A 23575-nucleotide genomic window follows, 5' to 3' on the forward strand; every position below is an offset into this window, starting at 1 on the left:
TTCTGCATGGTCATTTGCTTCAACAACTCTCCAATGTAGGCTCAGAAGTAGAAGGTTGAGAAGCTATTTTGGTAGGAGCATCATGTTGTTGATTCTGCTATTACTGGACTGGTGGAGGCATACAAGTATTCTAAGATGGGACTTCTTGATATTGATGTTGCTGTGGAGTACCATACCATCCCAGGTTAGGATCATTCCATCCAGGATTAGTGCTATGACCATACTGATAAAAATGATGCTGAGCAGGGAAGCATTCATCTAAGAATAGTCGCTTAAGATCTTCCCAAGCAGTGATGGATCTTGGAGGTAGACAATAAAGCCAATCCTTTGCTACTTCCTTTAGTGAATGCGGAAATTCCCTTAAGAAAATGTGATCATCTTGGACATGTGGAGGTCTCATTGTAGAGCAAATGATAAGGAACTCCTCCAAATGTTTATGTGGGCATTCACCTGCAAAACCATGAAACTTAGGCAACAAATGTATCAGTCCAGTGTTGAGAACGCAATGAGCATTATCCTTAGTAGGTGGAACCGCCTCCCAAACAACACTCTCATGATTTGGAGGATGAGCCATATTGTTCTCAGCATGGAAATCATCACAATAGAAATCAGAATCAAAAGTAGAATTAGATGCAGAAAGGGAATCATAATCAGAGGGACTGGCAGAATAAGAACTATGCACATAACTAAAATGGGTAGACATGTAGAAGGAAGGGGGAAGGTAGAAGGGAAATGCTCAAAATTATGAAAAAAATAAAACACAACATACGCAACACGCACACACAAAAGCCCACACATAACACACACTAACACAACAAAGAACCAAAGACCGAACTGTCGATCCCCAACAACGGCGCCAAAATTTGATCGAGGTCGTACCCGACTCAAATTAATATGCAATTAAATGCAGTATAAACTAGGTAGTGACTCCTTGGTCGTCTCTCAAGGACCAACTTACTCTGTCAAAGGTTCATACACGAATTGGGGGGCTTGTGAAGATTTGTGCTAAATAAAATTAAATCAACAAGAACTACAAATTACACAGTTATTAAAAATGGTTGGTTACTAGCTCAATTGCAATGCTTCCAATCACAAATTAGCAACAATAAACACTACTTTAACTCCTAATCCAACACAAGTTAACCAACTAAGCGAAGACTAACCATGTTTTCATAATTGCATACTAAGCAAATGCAATGCACAAGTTCAATCAATTCTGCACCATGCAGTCCAATCAACTAAGCGAAGATTAAAGACTGATTAGGCAACTAAGCGTATGCCCAATCGCAAGCACAAAACATATTGAATGTTGAGTCAAATCAGAGTAGCCTAAACAACTTTCAACTCATAAATCTCATGGAACAATGCAATTTTGCTAATGACCAACTAAGCACACTTATGCTAACATTAAAACGAAATTAACACAACCAAACATAATTGAAAACATTTAGGCCGAACGGTATTATTAGTGATGCCGAACTGTACTAACAATAACCAAACGGTTCTAACAGTGCAGTGTGTTAGAAGCTGAATGGTACAAAGTAGTAAAGCCGGTATGAGGGAGAGGAAAGAAAAGTAGGAAGGAAAAACTAGAAACCGAACGGAATGAAAGTGAACCGAACTATACTAAAGTGAAACCGAACGGTTCTAATTTTGTAGTGTGTTAGAAGCCGAACGGTACAAAGTAGTAAAGCCGGTATGAGGGAGAGCAAAGAAAAGCATGAAGGAAAAGCTAGAAACTGAACACAATGAAAGTGAACCGAACTATACTATAGTGAATTCGGACTGTACCAAAAAGGACCGAACGTTTCTAACAACGAAGTGTGTAAGAAGTCGGTCGATACAAGGAAGTAAAGCCGGTGTAAGGGAGAAAAGAAAAACCGGACGGAAGAGTTAAAATCGGACGTAATAGTAGTTAAACTGAATGGTACAAATTATCAGTAAGGGAATGAAAATGAGCAAGAGAATGGAAACTAGAATGAAAAACTGAGTTGCAATTAAGTCGAACGAGTTCATACAGGAGAAAGTCGAATGATATTACAGTAATAAAAAGCTAATTAGATCAAAATGAAAACACTACAACACATCAGAAACAAGAAAACAAACGAGAACAAGCCGAATAGGGTGAACAGTGACTGAACAATATTACAGTCAATGTAGTAAAAGGAACAACTTGGCTAAAACGCAGAATGAAAACCCAAAGCGAAAAACAATATTGGACGGAAATGCACAACGAAAATCAAAGCTGGAATGCAAAAATCAAATGGCAAACGGAGTAGAACATGAATTCAACGATGGAATGGAAATGGAAGCTGGAAAGTGAAGCAAGAAATGAAACTAGAATCTAAAATGAAAGCGAGAAATGAAATTGAAATTGCAATTCAAAACGTAAATCATTCATTACAAGAAAGGGAAAGAGAACAAAACCTAAAACCCCCAAAAAGGGGGAAGAAGAAGAACACCCAATGCTCCTCAAAACCTAAGAAGAAGAACGTCCAAATGAGATGGAGGAAGAAAGTGAAATTTTATTTGGGGTTTATAGCCCCCAAATTACGAAAATGCCCTTAGTATGGGCTTCTCCTAAAATTGACCTAAAATGGGTCCAAAGTCATAAAGTTTGACCCAAAACTAAAATAATTAAAACTACAAAATGAAATTAAACACAATTTTTGATGTGGTCACACCTTGTTGTCCCAAAATATGTTTCCAAAATTTTCTTGCAAATAATAATTAGAATAATTAAGCCCAAATAATTTAAACTAATTAAAATAAGAATTATTAGTCAAATTAAACCCAAATAGTGAAAATGAGACAATAATGGAGAATTAGACATAATTCACTAACACAATTTGGTGCGAAAAGTTAAGTGAATAGTACAAAATAATGACTCATCACCTTGAATAGGCCTCAACCACTTTATAAAGTTAAATGTACATTGAAATGAGTCCTAAGGAACTTATTAAAATCAGTTATGTGTACACAACAAATAAATTATTAAAAAACTTATGACATTAGTGTACTTTTAATTATCAAAGTGTGAGGTTTTTTGTGCAGTGAACACGAGAGAACCATAAGAAACTGTTGAGGAAGAATTAGTAACAATTGTCGGTGACCCCTACAGATTCAAACAATAAGTGTTAAATAACATTTACATAAATAGAATTTTATTAATAAAAATTATATACTTACTGTAGCAAATAAGGTGCTAAGTACACTTACTTTTTTCCGTTTTCAGAAGCCTCTAATGGGTACTTTTGGACCTCTTCACCTTTACACCCAACTCCTTGAATGGCAACAGGGTCAATAAAACCATAAATTTGATCATTCTTCCTTTCAATGCTCAATCGATGTAAATACCTTAAACATTGAAAATGAATAATGTTAGAATATAATATTGAATATATTTAAACTTCATTATTGTAGAAATTTACTTACAACAACCAAAGTTGTAGTATTGATATACATAACATATCAATGCCAGAAAGAATTTCAAAAATATGCCTCTGACATATGAAGAAAGAGAGCGAAGATGTTCTATTTGTGACTTCAAGAGGCATTTGTAACTCTATAGGAGAAAGGGAGATCTTCACTGCCAACACACCAAGTTGGTCCAGAATTGTTTGATGTGGCGGTTGTTGTAGCAATTCATTCATCCTGCCCTTGTGCTTCTGTAACATCCCAAAAATATAGCACATAACTATATACAGGTGTCAACATTTAATAATATGATAGAACAGTTACTACAATAATAAAGTCCAACTTACAGTTATTACAAAAATAACCATAAAATTTTTGAACTTTACAAGAGCTTCCTATACTACTACCGAAATAACCGAACGATTATATTTACAGAACAAAATAGTGAACGGTCGGTTCACCAAAACTATCTACACTATATGACCGAACAATCATCTCCTATTCAGCAGGAGTCTCACCGTCCAGCTCCTGTTCCAACGTAAGATCTTCCCCTTCTGCTCACATCCAACAAGGATGATCATTGCAATAGAAAACCGAACGACAACATGGATAAAAACAGAAAATAAGGGTAAGCTACTATAATTCAATTGAGCATGCATCCATACATGTAATAAAACTATAAATCATTACAAACCGAACGCTACAGCATACAAGAGCCAACGGAAATATCATACATAACTTGAATATCATGATTCATTGCACAACTGACACTTGACTTGACCATCCGGATTGTATGAATACGTAGCTTGAGGCCGTTCGTGCACTCGGGTGGTGTAGTAACTGGAAAACCATCAGCTGCCACCTGAGGTTAGTCCGTTATAACTCACCCAAGAACCTATGGGCTAGGACCTCCTGCTATTCTCAGACAATGACTTACCCATCTCTACTTGAGAACTGGTAATCATCAGAATATCAAGATGAACTCCATGAATTTTACTATCCGTATTCATACTTTACCACAACATTATCCTTACACTAAGACATTCCTCCCCGGAATTCTCTTCCACATTACTTGAAACATAAACTTTTACTTGAATACCAATAATATTTCCCATACATAATAGATCATTGTTGTAATAAGCAACCAGCACCAAGCCATAACATCACCATTTAAAGATCAAAAAACATTTTACATAAGAAGACCGAACGCTCAAATAACACCACCCTTAATTACAACCAAATGGAAAGGATCAAAACAATAGACGAATATGACCGAACGTTTATTTAATAGTTAGAACTTTGACATGAGTCGAACACATTTTTAAGAATAGAACACTCTAATCAAACCAAATACTTAATATAAGACCGAATCATAGTTAACTATCCTCCACACAAGAATGAACGTATTTCACTATTCTCAACGCAATAACGAACGCTATTTCATTATCTGATAAAACCGAAGCCTTAGAGCTTATACTAAACACTTATAACTATTGACCCTTGGTGTAAGACCGAACGATATTTCACTATTTGACAAAACCGAACGTCTAGAGCTTATACCGAACACTTATGATTACTCCTACAAACTATTCATCAAACCTAGTACTTTTAAGGAAACCGAACGTTAGGACATTTTAGCTGAAATACACATAAACTTGTATCTGATCATAAACGAACGTATTTTAAGCCTAGTCTAAGTATAAAGTCTACTAATAATAATATATGAGCTATCACAAACCAAAATACCTAATCCAATAAAACTAATTATAAAGGTATATAACCATCAACACTTGAAATATTAATCACTTCCTATGAACCGAACGGTGATACACTGGTAAGGCTAAAATGATAACTCTATTGATAACTTATTAACTGAACATGACCGAACGGTTGAGACCGAACATCCAACTTTTCTGCATAATTTTTGCAAAATCCTTATAGACTTATACAGAACCACCAACAACCCAGAAACATACATTTCATACACTCATATACAAATCATCAATCAACTCATTCCATACATACACAACATCATCACATGCATAATTAAATTTAATAGCTTCCCTTACCTCTTAACAAACCGATCGCTCACAATACAAACTTTGCACCACGACCAACACTCAAACGCTAAGATTCACTGTTTAAAGAAACGAACCAACCCAAAGACCGAAAATATGATCAGATTTGAAGAAAAAGAAGAAGACAACTACATGCAACCAGAAACTAAACTTGCACGTACCCAAAAACTAGATTTTCTTAGAAGTAAAAGAACCTACCACTTCAAACCACTAAACGATCGGTTGAAAGGAGGATCCTTGCCACCAACAACCTTACATACACTCTGATGGATGATCAGATGGAAGAAAATGTGAGAATTAATGGAGGAAAAGATGATAATTTTAGAGAGAAGTTAGAGAGAAGGAGGAGAAACGAGTTCAGAAGGTTTGGAGGAGAAGATTGCATGCAGAAAATGGAACCAGCTTTTAAAATTTTAGATTATATATTCCCTCAGCAAACCGATCGTCCACTCTCCTGCAGCCACCTGTCTTCCACTTCCTGAGTCTCATTCCCCTCTTGTAGACACACGTTTCCCACTAAGATGGGGAATTTAATGGTTCTGACAGCTTCAACCTGGTATACATATTTAAAAACTTACAAAAGATTAGTATTACCGATAAAAACAACAAAGTGCGTAATTAAAACAATTACTTCCTTTACAATTGCTCTTGATAATTTAACGGGCCAAAGGATAAAATTTCCAGGGACCTATCCCATTGTCTAAACCTCCTGAGTGGGCACAAGGACTCGAGCTGTAGCATCTCGTACGTCTACAACCACCACCCTCATCATATCATCTGTAATGGTTTCATGGTATATAGTTGACCCTAATGTATACATTTTACCCAAGTTATCCAAATAATATTTGTAAAATATATCAAGGAATATAATTTAATAAACAAGTCCATATAGACAATGTAATAAGATAAATTACCTAATGCCACCAAGCAATGTAGGGCATCATCACTAAACAACTCGTAGTCTGCATCAATAATGAGAGAAGCGTTTTGAGGTTAATCACATATGGGAGATCATATGGTTTTAATATAGGGACTTACAATGTGCCTAGTTATGCTTGTTGTTTCTTCAGATGTGTACTCCCCAGATAGTCTTTGGCAAGCTCTCTTCCATGTAACATGTTTGGAGTTAAAGGGCTGTGGCTGTATATTTGGAGGGAAAGTAGAAGGCAACTCATCAACTTTAGTAGATATTGAAGAGCCCTGAGACTTGTTCACAACTCCAAATATCACAACGGTTATTTTTTCCTATACGCATCGGTTCTGCAATCGAGGTATATACAAGCGAGGTAAAAAGTCTACCACTTTTTGCCTCGGTTCAGAACCGAGGCAAAAAGGAGAACCAAGGAAAAAGGTGTATGCTTTTGCCTCGGTTCAAATGCAACCGAGGTAGTAGAGGGTGTTCCTTTTTTACCTTTTTTTTTGCCAGACTTTTGGCCTCAGTTGTTGGTGAACTAAGGCAGTAGAGGGGTGTCTTGTGCCTCAATTTAGAGTTGAACCGAGGTAGTAAAAGGGTTTTTTTCTTTCAGATATCATTCTACAAAGTTGTTGGAAACTTCCTCGACGGTTAACTTTTACATGTTTTTCACACACATTCTACAGTTTCAACACGAGGCAGAAACCAAATACACGTTTTATGTATCTATTCTATGATTTTAGCTTCCTGTAGGAAGTCCAAAGGAAATAACAGTATATCTCTGCTCCACCAAAAGACCACTATATCTTCTAAGGGATATATTCTGGAGTGAAAAATTAAGATCATGACCTTTTCAATTGCAACCATTTTGTTAAATCTTTCGATCTTGAAAATAAAATCAATTGAATTCTCTGTTTCAAAAGAAAAAGAAAAAGAAAAAGAAGAAAACCATAGATAAAAACAAGTGGGTTTAGTGGGTCTAGTCCAATAGTAGACTTTCAACAGATTTAGCCAAAAAATCCATAGTCATCAAAGCAAAAAAAAAAACTATAAAAGATTAAACTGCATATAACATAAACCACACATTTACCTTAATTTATCTCAGACTCAGGCGATTTATCTCATGAAAGTCTTTTCAAATTTGAACTTTGATCACCCAAATCTACACAAGCACATTTTAATCAGAATTACAGAACAAAAAACCTAAAAACAAGAGATTACTCACAATACAAAAATATAAAAAAACCTTCATAAGTATATCTAGATTGGATTTTCACTCAAGAACATGCTTCTCAATCTTACTTTGTCTCTCACATGAAGCCTGTGAATTAGAAGGAATTTAAATCTAGGACGGCTAGGTACAACACTGTTAAGCAGGTGTCAATTTCTTCACTTCCATTCAAATACATATCAATTAAACTCGGGAAAAATCTTCAATCTCTTCTCTCAATTAGGAAAGGAAACAAATCCACCCAATTGCTCTAAAATGGAAATAAAAGTGTCTTACTACCAAACAAATTAGATAGGAAAAAACATCTGCATAAGAAGTGAAATTAATAAAAGAAATAGGAAAGAAAATGCTGAATTAATGCAATGGTGATGGGATCTATGGCGGAACGGAAAGCTTGAGAATTAGAAGGCATTTAACTTTAGGACGGCTAGGTACAACACTATTAAGCAGGTGTCAATTTCTTCACTTCCATTCAAATATATATCAATTAAACTCGGGAAAAACCCTCAATCTCTTCTCTCAATTAGGAAACGGAATAAATTCACCCAATTGCTCTAAAGTGGAAATAAAAGTGTCTCACTACTAGACAAATCAAACAGGAAAAAACATCTGCATAAGAAGTGAAATTAATAAAAGAAACATGAAAGAAAATGCTAAATTAATGCAATGGTGATGGGATCTATGCCGGAACGGAAAGCTTGAGCCCAACCTTGTGTGAACTGCGTGGCCGTGACGGAACCACCACGGCTCCTAGGCGCTACGGTCGGACGAATTCAAGGGAGGTGGAATGCTGACCATTGGACTTGTTTAGATTCATTGAGACGTATTTGGTGCCAGAATTGGTCGCCATCGCAAACCAAGTATGAATCACCAAAGCATGAAAACCTTGCCCCAGATTGTTTTGGCCAAATTTGTTGATGATCAAATTCGAACCCTGACCCTAATCAAGTTATTATACAACAAAAAAATTATCCAAATGATTGGAAAGACCAAAAAAAGGAAAGAAAATGGATAACAACTGAAGCAATATAGATCTAAGATTTTTCACCATGCAACACTAAAATTGGGGATGGGGATCTGGATTAGAACCCTAGGAGCGGTTATCGAGAAGCTGCTTCACTCCCAACGGCCACTGCTTGCTCTTTACTCCAGAGGCGACGCACTCGCAGGCAAGGTGGAAGTCGCGCTTGCAGCCGTCGCACACGACGAGGTGGTGGTGGCTCTCGGCGGTGACAGGGCAGGGCTTAGAGCAGGCAGCGCAAGGAGCGAGGCCACTGCTTTGAAGGGTAGTGGGGGCTCCCGGCGGTGGCCTGGGGTTCTCGTGATAAGTGAGGACGACGTCGGTGACGGAGTCTGGTAGGGTTTCGGTGATCAAGGAGGAAGGCAAAGGGATCTCGTTAAGGTCGATTCCAAGGCCTGAGCGGGCGTCCTGGTGGTGGTTGCTGTGTTGTGGCTGCAGCAGAAGCGCTTTAAGGTTGAAGCGTAGAGAAGAGAGAGAAACAAGAAAAAGAAAATGGAAATGGGAGATGGGAGAGGAAGACGCTCATGCACGAGAAAATATCAAGAGATACTGACTTGGTTATCTGCTTAACCGATGCCTAAAGTGTTTGAAAAAAATAAAAAATTTAATGGGGACACATAGGATTTTGCAGGCTTTTATGCCTCGACTCCCCTTAAACTGAGGCCTATAAGGTTATTATGCCTCGGTTCCCCTTGAACCGAGGCCTATAAAATCATTGAAATTACAAAAATGTTACCGCGTTTTCTTATGCTTCGGTTGTGTGAAAACCGAAGCGCATATTAGAATCCTGGTTTTGCACTAGTGTATTATCTGCAATTTTCAGTTCAAGAAATTCTCTTTCTATAAGAATACATTTCTATAAGAAAATGAAATACTCCTGTATGCGTAATGTCTCAAAATTATTATGTTGTTTTATCACTTACTAATGCCATGAGTAGAAATGCCCTCTATATTCCATTGATTAATACATGGTTTACCTTAGAAAAAACAAATAAAATAAATTCGAGCATGTCTTACAAAAAGAGCCTAATAAAGTCACCATAGATTTAAAGTTACGAAAAGAGCATGGCTTATCATCATATTTTGTGTACTGTTAAGAAATCACTTATAAGTTTCTTAAATAGGACTTTTAATATTATTATAAAATCAAACAATTTAGAACATATACCAATGTTAAATTATATGACAATATAAAAAGTATATTATTTAGACTTAGACTTTAGCAATTATCAATATGGAGGAGAAAGTTTAAAAAGACAATTACTAGTATTTTTAAAGTAAATTTATGGAACAACGTTATTGTCTAAGTAATATTTGGGACCAAAACTATTATCATTGTAATTTCATTATAATTTGAGAAATGGTATCATAACACACTTTTACATTCATTTGACACAAAATATAAAGGTAAAATAGTCATACAAGTGTAAAATTTTGTATTTTTTCAAAAAAAGGAGAAAAAATAGGTAAGGATAGTATCAAATGAATGTAAAAAAACTACAAAAAATAAGGGCATTACCAAAGGCTACAATCCTTCGGTAACTGCCAAAAACCGTCGGTAATGAGCTGTTTCCGAAGGCTTATCGATGGCCAAAGCATCGTCGGTAATTCTCTTGTCGCTAACATTTACCGAGGGCTTCTGCCCTTCGGTAATTATCGAGGGGCAAAAGCCTCCGGTAACGGTAATTACCGAAGGCCTAAAGCCCTCGGTTATTACCGAAGGGTAGAAGCCCTCGGTACAGGCTTCGGTAAAAACCATGCAGAAGTTACTGATGTTTGTATTTGTTATCCAACCACACAAACGTGCATAATATGTTCACAGCATAGACAAACCTGTATAACATTTTCAAACCACAGACAGACCTCCATAATATACAAAAACATCCAATCATTAATGAAGTAAACAACCATATAATAACATCATTTGTATTTGAAAATCAAACATTAAACATAAAACAATATGTTCATCTAGCAAATGTAATGCAACAAAATCCTAATGTAAAATAAAAAATGGTCTAACAACTATGTTCATTAACAAAATAAAACTAAAAATCTACATAGTCATCATCAGAATGATCCTCATCATCCTGTTGCTCTGTAGATGGCTGGATTGATGTGCGCTGGACTAGTGTGGGCCAGACTGGTGTGGGCTGGACTGATGTGGGCTGCTGAGGAACAGCGGGTGATGGAGAGGGTCGTGGTTGGGTCGGAGGGACAGTGGAATGAATGTCTGAAGTATCAGGCAGCGCTTTCATGAGCAGTGACTTGAAGTTTGTAAACTCGGTTCTCAAGTCAATGTAATTTTCTCTCAATTCAAGATTTTCCTGGTCACGTTGTTGTAGTAGCTGTGTCAAGCGCTCGATGGTGTCTTCAGCAGTAGTAGTGGAAGAAGAAGGTTGGTGCTTTAGAGTACCTGGTCTTGATGTTGTATAGTTTGCACAAAAGTATTGAAAATTTACCATACGAATGGCATGCTCATGAACCGTGATCGACCCACCAGTATGCAAGGTGCCACCCTTTTCAGAAGCTTTGTTACTCTGGGCTGTAGCACACTTATTGCGAAACTCTACTGAATTCCAATGAGCGAGTAAAGAGTTCCAAATGTGCTCGCCCAACCAGTAAGGGTGCTCCCCTACATTGCGGGCATCCCTAAACATCTCTGACAGCCGATAAGATGCTTTCATGTGGAAATTTCTTTGTATTTGAGTTTCATGTTCAGGTTTCCACTGCACCTTCATCTATAACATTAAACAAAACAAACATTGATTAATGAACATACTAAAATAAGAATGACAATTAGTTTAATGGGTTGTTCACCTGAAAACGCTGCCAGAATGACTTTCTGTCGTCGTTAGGTATTGCTCTCCAAGTAGGCCATGGACTTAAAAACTGTTGCTTAATTGATCGTGCGATGACCTAGGAAGCAACCCTGGATGGAATAAACCTGCATATAAAGAAATAAAAGGCATTTGAAGTAAGACAAACTTTAAACATCAAAATGGTTAAAAAAGGGATTAAAGTCTTACCCTTTACCATCTGGCTCAATCCATGGTCGATCATGGAGAGGCGGGTCAACACCATCACCATCATTAGCCGAATCTGGATCAGCAGATGGTGTGGTAGTCTCAAAAGGCGGTATAAAAGATGAGGAAGGTATAAAAGTAGGGTCAGGGGAAGCAGTAGGGGTAATAATCATAGGGGGAGGAGTGGGGGTAATAATCATAGGAGGAGGAGTGAGGGTAGGAGGAGGAAGAATGTTTGCTGCAAGGTGATGGAATCCTGCCTGATGTGTTTTCTCAGTGTCTTCTTTTTGTAGTTTTCACATTTTATTGTGCATGTATTTTAGCTTGTAAGGAGCATGGGTTACTGTAAATACCTAGCTCCTCTCTTGTATTAGCACTTTTGAGATTAATGAGAATTGAGTTTTCTGAATTAGAAACTATTCTCTCTTGAAAGTCATAGGCTAGAGAGTCCAAAGACTCCCTTTAGCCACCTTCCAAGCACCTCTCTCACTTTCGTTTTCCATTCCACCGTGCGTCAACACCTCTTGGCCACGCGTCAGCGTTCCTTTCCTCCACCTCTTCATTCGCTGCCACATCTTCAGCGCTTCAACCACACCACACTGCACCTTGCGCGTCTTCATTTTTTTGTGTTTCTTCTTTCACGAGAACATTTCTCTCTCGAGCCCTCGTCGCCAGCCATTGTTCTTCACGGTGAGTCTTCTATCCTCACAGATTCACTTCGTCATTCTCGTTTCTCCCTCACCACAGCCTCTTCCCACCATTTGTTCATATTTTGACCGTTTAAACACCTCTCTTCACATCGCTTTCCATTTTCCACCGATTGAACCCTCTTTTACTTCGACCTAACCCTTTTCCACCGGTCAATCTTGAGTTTGAACCGATTAATCGGTTCATTTTGAGTTTTCCTTCTTTTCTAGGGTTCGTTCATGATTTTAGGGTTTTCTGCAATCGATTTTGATTCTCTCAGTTTTCCTTCCAGTCAACTCTCAATTTAGAGCTTCGTTTACTTTCCGCTGCGTTCATCTCTGGAGGAAGCTTCGAAGGAGCTCGCGACACGCACATTCGTCATCTCCTTGGACGCTCGTCCATCACAAGGGTAGGAGGAGGGTGTACTGAAGGGGTAGGAGGAGGGTATACTACAGGGGTAGGAGGAGTTGTACGTCTAGGGTAGGAGAAGGGCCGACAGATGATGGACTGGGGGCAACAGTCATAGGTAGTGTAGCAGGCACCTTAAGTACATACTTTGGTGCCTGTCGTTGCCTCTTTTTAGGACTTGCTACCCCCACTAGTGGAAAAATGACATTTTATAACGTACAAAAATGACTTTTTATAACGTAGTTACTGGGGACATAGTTCTGGGCGATATAGTAAGTCTGCGCATTTTATAACGTAGCAGAAAATTACGTTATAATATGTTGAACATATTATATCATAGTTTCTAAAGTCCGTCATAATATGCGCAATTTATTATGACAAATTTTCATTTGTGCGTTATAAAAGGTGGGAGGTATAATGACGTAGAAGTTTTTGTACGTTATAATATATGATCTATTATTACGTATATATTTTTGTGCATTATAATATGTGAACTTATCATAACGTACATTGTTTAGTACGTCATAATATGTTTTTTTTAAAAAAAAATTGATTATTACATTTGACATCCAATAAAATTATAATAATACATTCAATCAATTTATAATCAATATAACTTCAAATAAACAAATTTAATGATATTAACAAAATAGAATTCATTTCAAACATTAAATCATCTAATAATTTAATACCATTTATATATGAAACTATATATTAAATCCAAATATTACATTAATGTACATACACTATTGAATTGTAGCCAAATTTCTACTAACACTTAAAATAAAGATCTACAAATAAAATAATAGAATTAAAATTGTAATGAAACACATTATGAAAATACATTTAAACCAGCAACTGATACAACATCTTGTAATATGAAGAGTCTTTTACTTGAAATTTGAAATAGGAACACAACAAAAAAGGTCAACAACCAGCCACCTGCAAAACAAATGTAAAATTAAAATAAAATTAATTGATATAAATAGTAAAATTATGAGAGTAATTTCCCATTTTTTTTCCAATAAATAAACTATTTGTTAGTTCACATTAATTCAACTTTATTCTTCATGCCATCCTTGCAAATTCTTATTATACATAATGCTCATGTGTTTACTTTTATCATCATAATCAATTTGAGTGGTATGAATTCAAAATTTGAAATATACTTCTATGAATCGGGGATGAATAGGTCAATATCTAATCAAGAATCAAAATATCACAATGAAGATATAAAAATGAATTACAAGAATTAAAATACATGTTACATGACAAACCAGACGTTTAAGGCATAGAGAGAGGAAAGGCCACTAATATATGTTACAAGGTAGTGAAGATCGCCCACTGCACGGCACGATAGAATCTTGTTCATAATTAATTAGCTTCTCATTTCCAATAATAAGACAAGATTCAAACATCTGGTGGACATGTATATCTAACTTGAGAGAGAAAAACGAAAAAAAGTACTTGAGATTATTTTCATTCATTTATAGGAACCCTTTGCATAAAAGATATATACAAAAAAAATTAATGATCAGCCTACACATAGGCCAGAGAGGTAATACAATGCATAATCTAACCTATTAAACTAGGTTAAAACAATTTTGTCACTGACATAAGAGTAACTGGATATTTTCCTTGTAATAAGGACTGAGAAAATTAAAACACAGTTCCAAAAAATAATCATAATTTTTTCAGATTACTCTTTAAGAAAGAACTTAGCAAATAGAAATGTGTTACACACTTCTCAAAAGAACAAACAGATTATTCAACCATATATCATAAAAACTAATTAAAACAAAAGTGTAACAATATCTTTGCAAATGGAGATAAAAAGTAGAATCCCAAGTAACAGAAAAGGAAAAAAATGTATATAGGAAGAAAAACCCATTGAAGGTAAAATTCATCATAGCTATTTTCAAAATAACCATTCTATACATACCCTCAACGTCAAGGCCAGAGGAGAATAAGTAGAATCAAACTGCTGTTGAATAGCAGCTGTGTGCTTCACAAGTCCATTTTGAAAAGCCTTGCAAAAGTACTCAGTTGAAGGGTGCAGGTTTTCTAACTTGAATCTTTTCTCATGCCTCAAGACAATGAAGGTGGGTTGTTCAGGGTAGTATGTAGTTGATGCTCTGTGCCAAAGCCTGCAGCCTAGCAATTGAACAAAAATGAGCATTTTAGCAGTAAAAAAATTGATTTGGGAATAACAATTGAAGAACTAAAATTGGCACACAGATTTCTGAAAACATTTCAGTTCAAGAACCTCAGGTAAGCAAGTCTCCAAGGTTTCCAAATTAGAATTGGTCCTAATAAGGCCCAAAATCCTACAAAGAATCCTATACCCATGCTTATGTACAATGCTTCATAGAAATCAGAGTCATCTCCATCCTTTTCTGTTCATGCTTCTGCCTTTGCTGTTGAATAGTCTCCAGGACAACTTTTGTTGAGTTGTTCACCACAAAGATCAATATTTCCTTCAAAACTAGAGGCTTCAAAGGTCTCCAATAAAAACCAACCTAATTAGGCAGGACAAAACCAAAATTGAAAGAATCAAAGGTTACTCCTCCACTCTTTTAATAGACACCAAAGCAACAGATTCATGTATCCAAAGAAGTGGTTACTCATGATTTTGTACAATAAACAAAGAACACGATATATGTCTTCCTAAACTACTACTTACCAAGGTTCTACTCCACACAACTAAAATATCGGAGGTCTTTAAGTTTCTGGTTTCTTCGAAAGATCATCAAAGGCAAAATATCATCACAGGCTAACATGTTCAGTTCCTCAACAAAATCAAAAAAATTGAAAAGCGTCCCAACACAGAACAACAAACCCTAAACCCCACAATTTCTCCCAACATCAACCCTAAAACCCCAAATTTCAATGCCCACTGAAAAATAATCAAACTTTCTCAAATGAGAACGCCACACACAGCAATCGGAACCAAAAATTTAAGGGACCACGTTACCTGCAGCACTCCAAAACGCACCTCACACAGAAAAATAGGAATCGCGATAATCACCAAGATGGAACCGGTACTAAGGTTTTGACCTACACAAGGATGCCAAAATCGCAATCCTACAACAACAACGACGATACCTGTTAAACAAAAAACCAGTAGGACCAAAGACAAACCCAAAAAGGGAAATCAATCAACGAAAAAATGCAAAACAGTGCACAATCATACCTTCGTACTACTTCAATGCGAGTGAAAACCAACCACAATAATGCCCCCTTCCTGCCCTAATTTTAAAGACGGAGAAATGCGAGTGAGGAGTACCGAGAAATGCGAGTGAGAGGGATGAGACGAACAGAAGAGAAGAATGAGAGTGAGAGGCAAAGTAAAATGAAATCTAGGGAGAGGAAAATGTGAAAAATAAGCGAGGAAGAGATATTATATCTTATTTTTAAAATTCCGTTATAATAAGTCAATAATAGGTTTTGCATTTATTTACAAGTTTGTCACCGCATTTTATATTATAACTGATTTTTAAAATTACGTTATAATATGTCTTAAACTTATTTACAAGTTTGTCACCGCATTTTATATTATAACTGATTTTCAAAACTACGTTATAATATGTCTTAAACTTATTTACAAGTTTGCCACCGCATTTTATATTATAACTGATTTACAAAACTACGTTATAATATGTCCTATTATAATGGATAATTTTTATCCGTCATAATAGGTTCGTTATAGAAAGGTCTTTTTCTACTAGTGCCCCTTTCCCTTATCAGGATGTTCTGAACCTTCTCCTCTCATGACTGCATTGAAATAGTTACAAATAAAGTGAAAGAGTAAAAAACTGTAATAGGAAGGATCAATACAAATTAAAGTGAATGTAAAATAATTGCATACAACTTTTAAGATGGTATTTTGTATAACTTAATTGGAATGTTTTTGAAATGCATGTTAAATTTGCTACAATAGATGTCTAACATTCAATCATCGTCATCATCTTCTTCTTCTTCTTGATCATCATCATTTTCTTCTTCTTCATCATCATCTTCTTCATTATCATCATCATCATCATCATCTTCTTCTTCTTCTTCTTCTTCTTCTTCTTCTTCTTGTCCTCCTTGTATTGGTGCTTCTAATTCATCTCCATCACCATCAGGGTCATGCAATGCTTGTGACATTTGGCCAAGTTGGTAGGCGACATCTTCCTCAACCTCATTTGAATCAATGCGACCTCTAGGCTTGGTTTGTATTGCAACAACCCAACCACGTTTGTCAATATTACGGAATGGTGGATATGACACATAATAAACTTGTCTGATATTAGTTGGTAGAATGAAAGGATCAAACGGTCGATATCTTAATCTCAGGTGGAGTTCGACAATGTTAAACCTAGGATCCACTCTAGTACCAGCTCTAGAAGGATCAAACCATTCACAATAAAAAAGTACTACTTTGTTTGGAGAAGTAGTGGTGTTGTACTCTAGCTCATATATTTTATGAATGATGTCGTAGAAATCATCATAAGAACACTCTATAAGGCCCTTGACATACACACCACACTTTTTTGTTTTCTTTCCTTTAGATCATTCATGTGTATGGAATTTGTAACCATTGTTGAAGTAAGTGTGCCATTCTTTCACACATCTCATTGGCCAATTGGAGAGATGTCTTAACTCTTGAACCGTGGGAGTTAATGCCTAATTAAAAACCTACAAAGATACCAACAAAATTTCAAAGCAAGAGTCAAATTAACCTTGCTTAAGACATGGGAAAAAGTACGGACCTGATTTTTGAACCACTGAGGAAACTCTGAGTGTATTCTAGCAGAAGCATTTCCTTCTGCGACTTGTTCAGCCACAAGAAATGAGGTGGTACAATTGAAATGAATTAGTGTATAACAATTTAAGCATTGCAAAGGTAAGAGTTGGATGATGACATACTCAAGGTACGACTTAACTTCACTGCAATTGATTAAGACATGGACATGAGCAGAGTTAAATTCAGCATTAGTTAACCAATGAGTAAATTCTTTCCCTGGATGACGGCCTGATTGTCGAAAAACTGACAATTTACCTTCACATGGTTCATCTTGTCATTGCATTTCATTTATGACATTAGTAGGGGACAACATGAACTTTTTGAAATAATGTGAACAGAAATACGTTGTCTCTCTGTGCAAGTAAGTTGCACAAATTGATCCTTCTACTCTAGCTTTATTTTTAACTAAAAGTTTGGATTCTCCCATAAAGCTTTCAAAGGGATACATCCACCTATATTGCACCGGTCCCCCAAGCCAAGATTGATATGCAAGATGAATTGGAAGATGCTCCATTGAATCAAAGAATGCAGGAGGGAATATTCTTTCTAATTTGTAGAGAATAATTGGAATATTTTCTTCCATCTTTCTTAGGGAATTTTCCTTTAGTGTCGTGCAACACAAATCTTTAAAGAAGTTATTGATTTCCATTAGTGGATTTAACACGTGCATTGGCAAACAACTAAACGCAATAGAGATGAAAGTCTCCATGAATACATGACAATCATGACTCTTCAACCCTTGAATAGTGATGTTTTGAACATTGGCACATCTGGACAAGTTAGAAGAATATCCATCTAGCATTCTAAGCTCCTTGATCCATCCACAAACTATTCTTGCCTCGTCTTTTGATAGGGTGTAATTTGCTTTTGGTTTGAACAATCGGCCGTTAGCTTGCACCTTCAACTCTAAGTCTTTTTGCCCACAATACAAAGGTAAATCTTTTCTTGCTTTGTCATTATTTTTTGTCTTCCCAATAACATTCATAACTGTGTTGAAGACATTGTTGAAGAAATTTTTTTCTATGTGCATGACATCGAGGTTATGTCTTAGCAAGTTGTCTGTCCAATAGGGAAGATCCCAAAATATGCTTCTTTTAGTCCAATTATGCCACTCCCCAAACCCTTCTATCCTATTCTAACCACATTCAGTGACTTTTGGCAAGTCTTTCACTCTTCTCCAAACGTGTGATCCAGTCAACTTCGGCGGGGGCATATTTGTTTCAACTTCTCCTTTGCGAAATGCCTTTTTGTTTCTTCTAAAAGGGTGATCAATGGACAAAAACCATCGATGGTAGTCAAACCAACTACTTTTCCGACCATATCTTAATTGGAATGACTTTGTATGGTCCATGCAATGTGGACAAGCTAATCGACCATGCGTGCTCCAACCAGATACCATGCCATAGGCTGGGAAGTCGTTAATATTCCACAACAAAGCTGCCCTCATAATGAAATTTTGCTTCCTTGAAACATCATACGCCCAAACACCATTCCATAGCTTCTTCAAATCATCAATGAAAGGCTCCAAATATACATCAATCGCTGATTTGGGATTAGATGGACCTGGTATTATACACGTTAAAAACATGTAAGACTTTGTCATACACATCTTAGGTGGTAGATTGTATGGGGTAACTATCACCGACCAACATGAATATGGTGATGCAGACGCCTGAATGTACGGTGTAAACCCATCAGAGCATAAACCAAGTCTCACATTACGCGGTTCACTAGCAAATGATGGATGTTTTCGATTGAAGTGCTTCCAAGCTTCACCATCAGAAGGATGACGCAAAACTCCTTCAGTTTTGTTACCATCGTGTCATGTCATGTGTTGTGATGTTTGCATTGAAGTAAACATTCTTTGTAATCTTGGAATTAAAGGCAAGTAGACCATGGACTTTAAGGGAATTGGTCTTTTTTTCCTCCGTCCTGCATGCATCGTATGATATCGTGGTGAGCCACAAAACTTGCATTCAACCAACAATGCATCATTTTTGCCACTGTCATTGTCATAAAATAACATACATCCATTAACACAACAATCAATCTTCTTGGCTTCCAATCCCAGCTTTGAAACACATCTTTTGGCTGGATAATAATTCTTCGGCATAGAATTGTTTGGTGGTGTCAGATCTAACATCAATTTTGTGAAGAAGTCCAATTCTTGATTGGGAACGTTCCAATTAGATTTACCAGCCATTAGTCTAATGCATACTGACAATTTTGACTCAGATGAACCTTCAAATACAGGTTGATTTGCCTCTGTCAGTAAATTGTAAAACCTCTGAGTGGTTTCATTTGGAGACTCTTCATCAGGACTATCGTATGCTTCTTGTTCAACGTGTGGACGAAGAGCATTTTCGACCATCTCTTACATATAGGCAAATTGATCTATCTCAGATGTATGTACAATAGTATTCGAACTTGATGCAAGCCGCATTTCAGCTGCAGTGGAGGTGGAAGGAATTTTTTCACCATGAAATGTCCAAATCGTGTAATTAGGCATAAACCCTTTTTGGTATAGGTGAAGTTTTAGAATTTCATCTTTCAAAATTGATAACGTCGAGCCGTCTCCACAAAATCTTCAACTCCAATGACAAAAGCTTCCTTCAAACTTCTCCTTCCGCTATAACAATGGTCGTACATCCATCCACAGTGGTTGGGAAAATGGGCCATGTTCTGTGACAAGTCAGACAAAGATAAACTTAGCCAAAACAACAACACTCCATGTGACATAAGTAATCAACGTATTACTACTTAAGTCGAACATGGAAAGCAATTCGACCACTATTGTCATAGGCATACAATAAGGGCATGCAAAGAGAAGTCCTCAGTATTGAAATGCCTTAAACATCCTAAGGGCCTGTGTATTAAATTTGGGGGAGACAACTTATTATTACTGAAGTTATCTTTGTATAGATTACTTCCAAATATTTTGTAGGTTCTAAGTGTTTATACTACTTTTACCTTTCTCTTTCAATTGAGAATGTGTGTAGTACCGTAGGATTTTAAATGACTAATTAACTTAATCAAGTTGTAGCCTAATAAATGAACATACAATATACAAGAACATACAATATATACATCAACATACAATATATATACATTAAGTAAAATTAGTGTAGTTTAGGTAAATTAGCAATTTCTCACCATTTCAGTACACTTTTTACAACCTAAATACTCAAAATTTGAGTTTTAGGTTATTCTTTGCATTTTACTACTCTCCTAACTTGATTTCAATACTTTAGACTTGTTAGGATGTTTACGTTACTTAAAACTACGCTAGTTTAGGTAAATTGGCAATTTGTCACCTTTTAAGTACACTTTTTAGAACCTAAATACTCAAACTTTGAGTTTGAGATAATTCTTTGCTTAGGACAAGTTTCCTACCTTCATTCCAGTAGTCTACACTTGTTAGGATGTTAACATTACTTAAAATTAGTGTATATTTTGAATAGTTGCAATTGTAGTACACCTTTTTTGTGGTTTGAGTAGTGATTTTTAGCTACTTCATCTACTTTTTTAGGTTTCAAGTGGGCAAACTTTGAGATTTAGCTACTTCATCTATGTTGACATGTTTCAGATCTTTCATTTAACAACTTTAAACTTGTTAGGATGTGTAGAATACACACTCTTAGGTTACTTTAGGTAAATTCCCATTTTCTCACCTATTTCGTACACTTTATTAGGTTTCAAGTAGCCAAATTTTGAGATTTAGGTCCTTCTTCCAATTTGATATCTTTCGTATCTTCATTTAAGTACTTTAAACTTGATAGGATAACAACATTACACATTCTTAGGTTACTTTAGGTGAATTCCCATTTTCTCACCTATTTAGTACACTTTTTTGGTTTAAGTAGCCAAATTTTGAGATTTAGGTACTTGATCTAATTTGACATCTTTCTTACACTTATTTAAGTACTTTAAACTTGTTCGGATAATAACATTACACATTCTTAGGTTTCTTTACTTCAAATTCGAAATTGTCACCTATTTAGTACACTTTTTAGGTTTTAAATAGTGTAATTTTAGGTCCTCAATAGTCAAATATTGTATGTCTTTGTATTTTCGAATTGTGCCCTCATTTTAATCTTTCTTTTATGTTTTAAAACTTTTGTACATAATTTTTTGACTGCTTTCGTTAATAGTTTAATACACTATGCATTATGATCACTTTTAACCTATTCTAGTAACTAGTTTTAGGTTCTAGGATGTCATATTTTGAGTTGTAGGTTGTTTTTGTAGTGTGAGTTTCTAATTAGCATTGTTTTACCATTCTAAACTTGTTAGGACAGTTCCTTTGTAGTTTCTTAGGCTAGTTTAGTATAGTTTGCAAAAATGTGACCATTCTACTACATTTGTAGTAGACCTTTTGAGGTTTTAGTAGACTTTTTTAGATTCTAAGTACTCAAACATTGAGTTTAAGGTAGTTGTTCTAATTTGAGTAGTTTTCTACCTTCATTTCACTACTTTAGACTTCTAAGGATATTAACATTACTTATTGTTAGTTTACTTTAGGTGAATTGCCAATTTCTCACCTCTTTAGTAGACTTTTTTAGGTGATCAATACTCAAATTTTGCTTTTGTTGTTATTTTGGAATTGTCACTTCATATTTATCTTTCTTTTATCTTTTAAAACTTGTTTAGATAGTTATTTGGCAGTTTCAGTAAGTATTTCAAAACAACTTTCATTATTATCACTTTTATCCTATTCTACTTACTAGTTTTAGGTTCTAGGTAGTCATATTTTGAGTTTTAGGTACTTTTGGTATTGTCATTTTTTTACTAGCTAGGTTTTACTGTTCTAAACTTTTTAGAACAATGTCTTTGTAGTTTCTTAGGATACTTTAGTATTATGTGTTTTTTGGTCAAACATTAAGACTTACTTTAAATGTGCTTGGATGTTGGATAGAAAGGGAGAGAGTGAGATCAAGTTTGGAGCATAAAGATGAACCTAAGGCTCAGATTATAGGTTTGTTATGTAGTTTTTGACCATACAAATCATAATTTAAATCAAATACAAGTCCACAGTTCAAAATATTCCAATAAGGTTATCTACAATGCTAAAATCAGCACATACCCAACAAGGTTTACAATGAATGCACATTCAGGCAGCAATAACAGGACTTTGAAAAATACAATTAAATATCATTGACTACATACTTTTTTCAGATGCTTAACTTCTCCTAATTTGCAACACCTCAAAATTTGGCACCAACTTCTAATAATTGAACACTGCGTCTTCCTCCAAAAACCTACATTTGCAACATATAATAATCTTTAAATGCCAACATATAATAATCTTACATATTATAATCAAACAGTAGCTTAAAATGAATAATGCACGAGAAAAAGTTCTTCATTTGGTGGTTTGATACCCAAAAACATATGGAAGTGTTTTAAACACTCTACTGAAAGTTCAAACAACTTTATTTGATTATTTTAATTATGTTTAAACTCTCAAAGGAGTTATAAACAGCTTGCAATTCGAAATCACCACTCCACTTCCATTTTAACTCAAAAAGTGATGGTTTAAAGACCAAATCTGGATATAAGCTAAAATATCTCCAAATGAACAGTGTTATCAACTTTAGAACACCAATTTAAGCTTGTTCAAGCTTTCCAATAGCATAAAAACAAACAAAATTCGAAAATCACCCTTGTTATAGCCAATTTATGTAGCAAATTACACCATTATACCCCCAAAATCAGATTTACAGAGAAGCAAAGGTTGGACAACAATTTAATTGACTCAAGAAAGTGTAACTCTACTGAACTAAGCTAGAATTAAAAGGTTAATTCCATTATAACATCAAAATAAGATAGAGCATGGTGCAACTAATATACCACCACAAGAAAGATAGACCTACATTATACACTTCATGTTCACCACCTAGCTCAAAACCGTGGCCTATCTTCACCACCACCACCACCATTTTTAAACAATGAACCAACTCTTGCTACAATCCAAAAGTTATTTTTATTGACAAAATACCAAAACAGTT

The 23575-nt window shown here is 35.7% G+C and overlaps 1 pseudogene across 1 annotated transcript; it reads right to left on the reverse strand.

Moving 5' to 3' along the window:
• Nucleotides 1–2867: 2867 nt before the first annotated feature.
• On the reverse strand, nt 2868–8489 carry LOC148200389 (uncharacterized; annotated as a pseudogene). The gene is made up of 7 exons (XR_015785920.1): nt 8435–8489; nt 6410–6457; nt 6187–6302; nt 5935–6048; nt 3436–3707; nt 3220–3357; nt 2868–3115 (listed from the first exon to the last, which is right to left on the reverse strand). The product of XR_015785920.1 is annotated as an uncharacterized LOC148200389 (transcript).
• Nucleotides 8490–23575: the final 15086 nt, after the last annotated feature.

This window comes from Vigna umbellata, chromosome 4, assembly GCF_029865625.1.
Source record: "Vigna umbellata cultivar VRB3 chromosome 4, Vumbellata_1.0, whole genome shotgun sequence".
In the NCBI taxonomy this organism is placed as follows: domain Eukaryota; kingdom Viridiplantae; phylum Streptophyta; class Magnoliopsida; order Fabales; family Fabaceae; genus Vigna; species Vigna umbellata.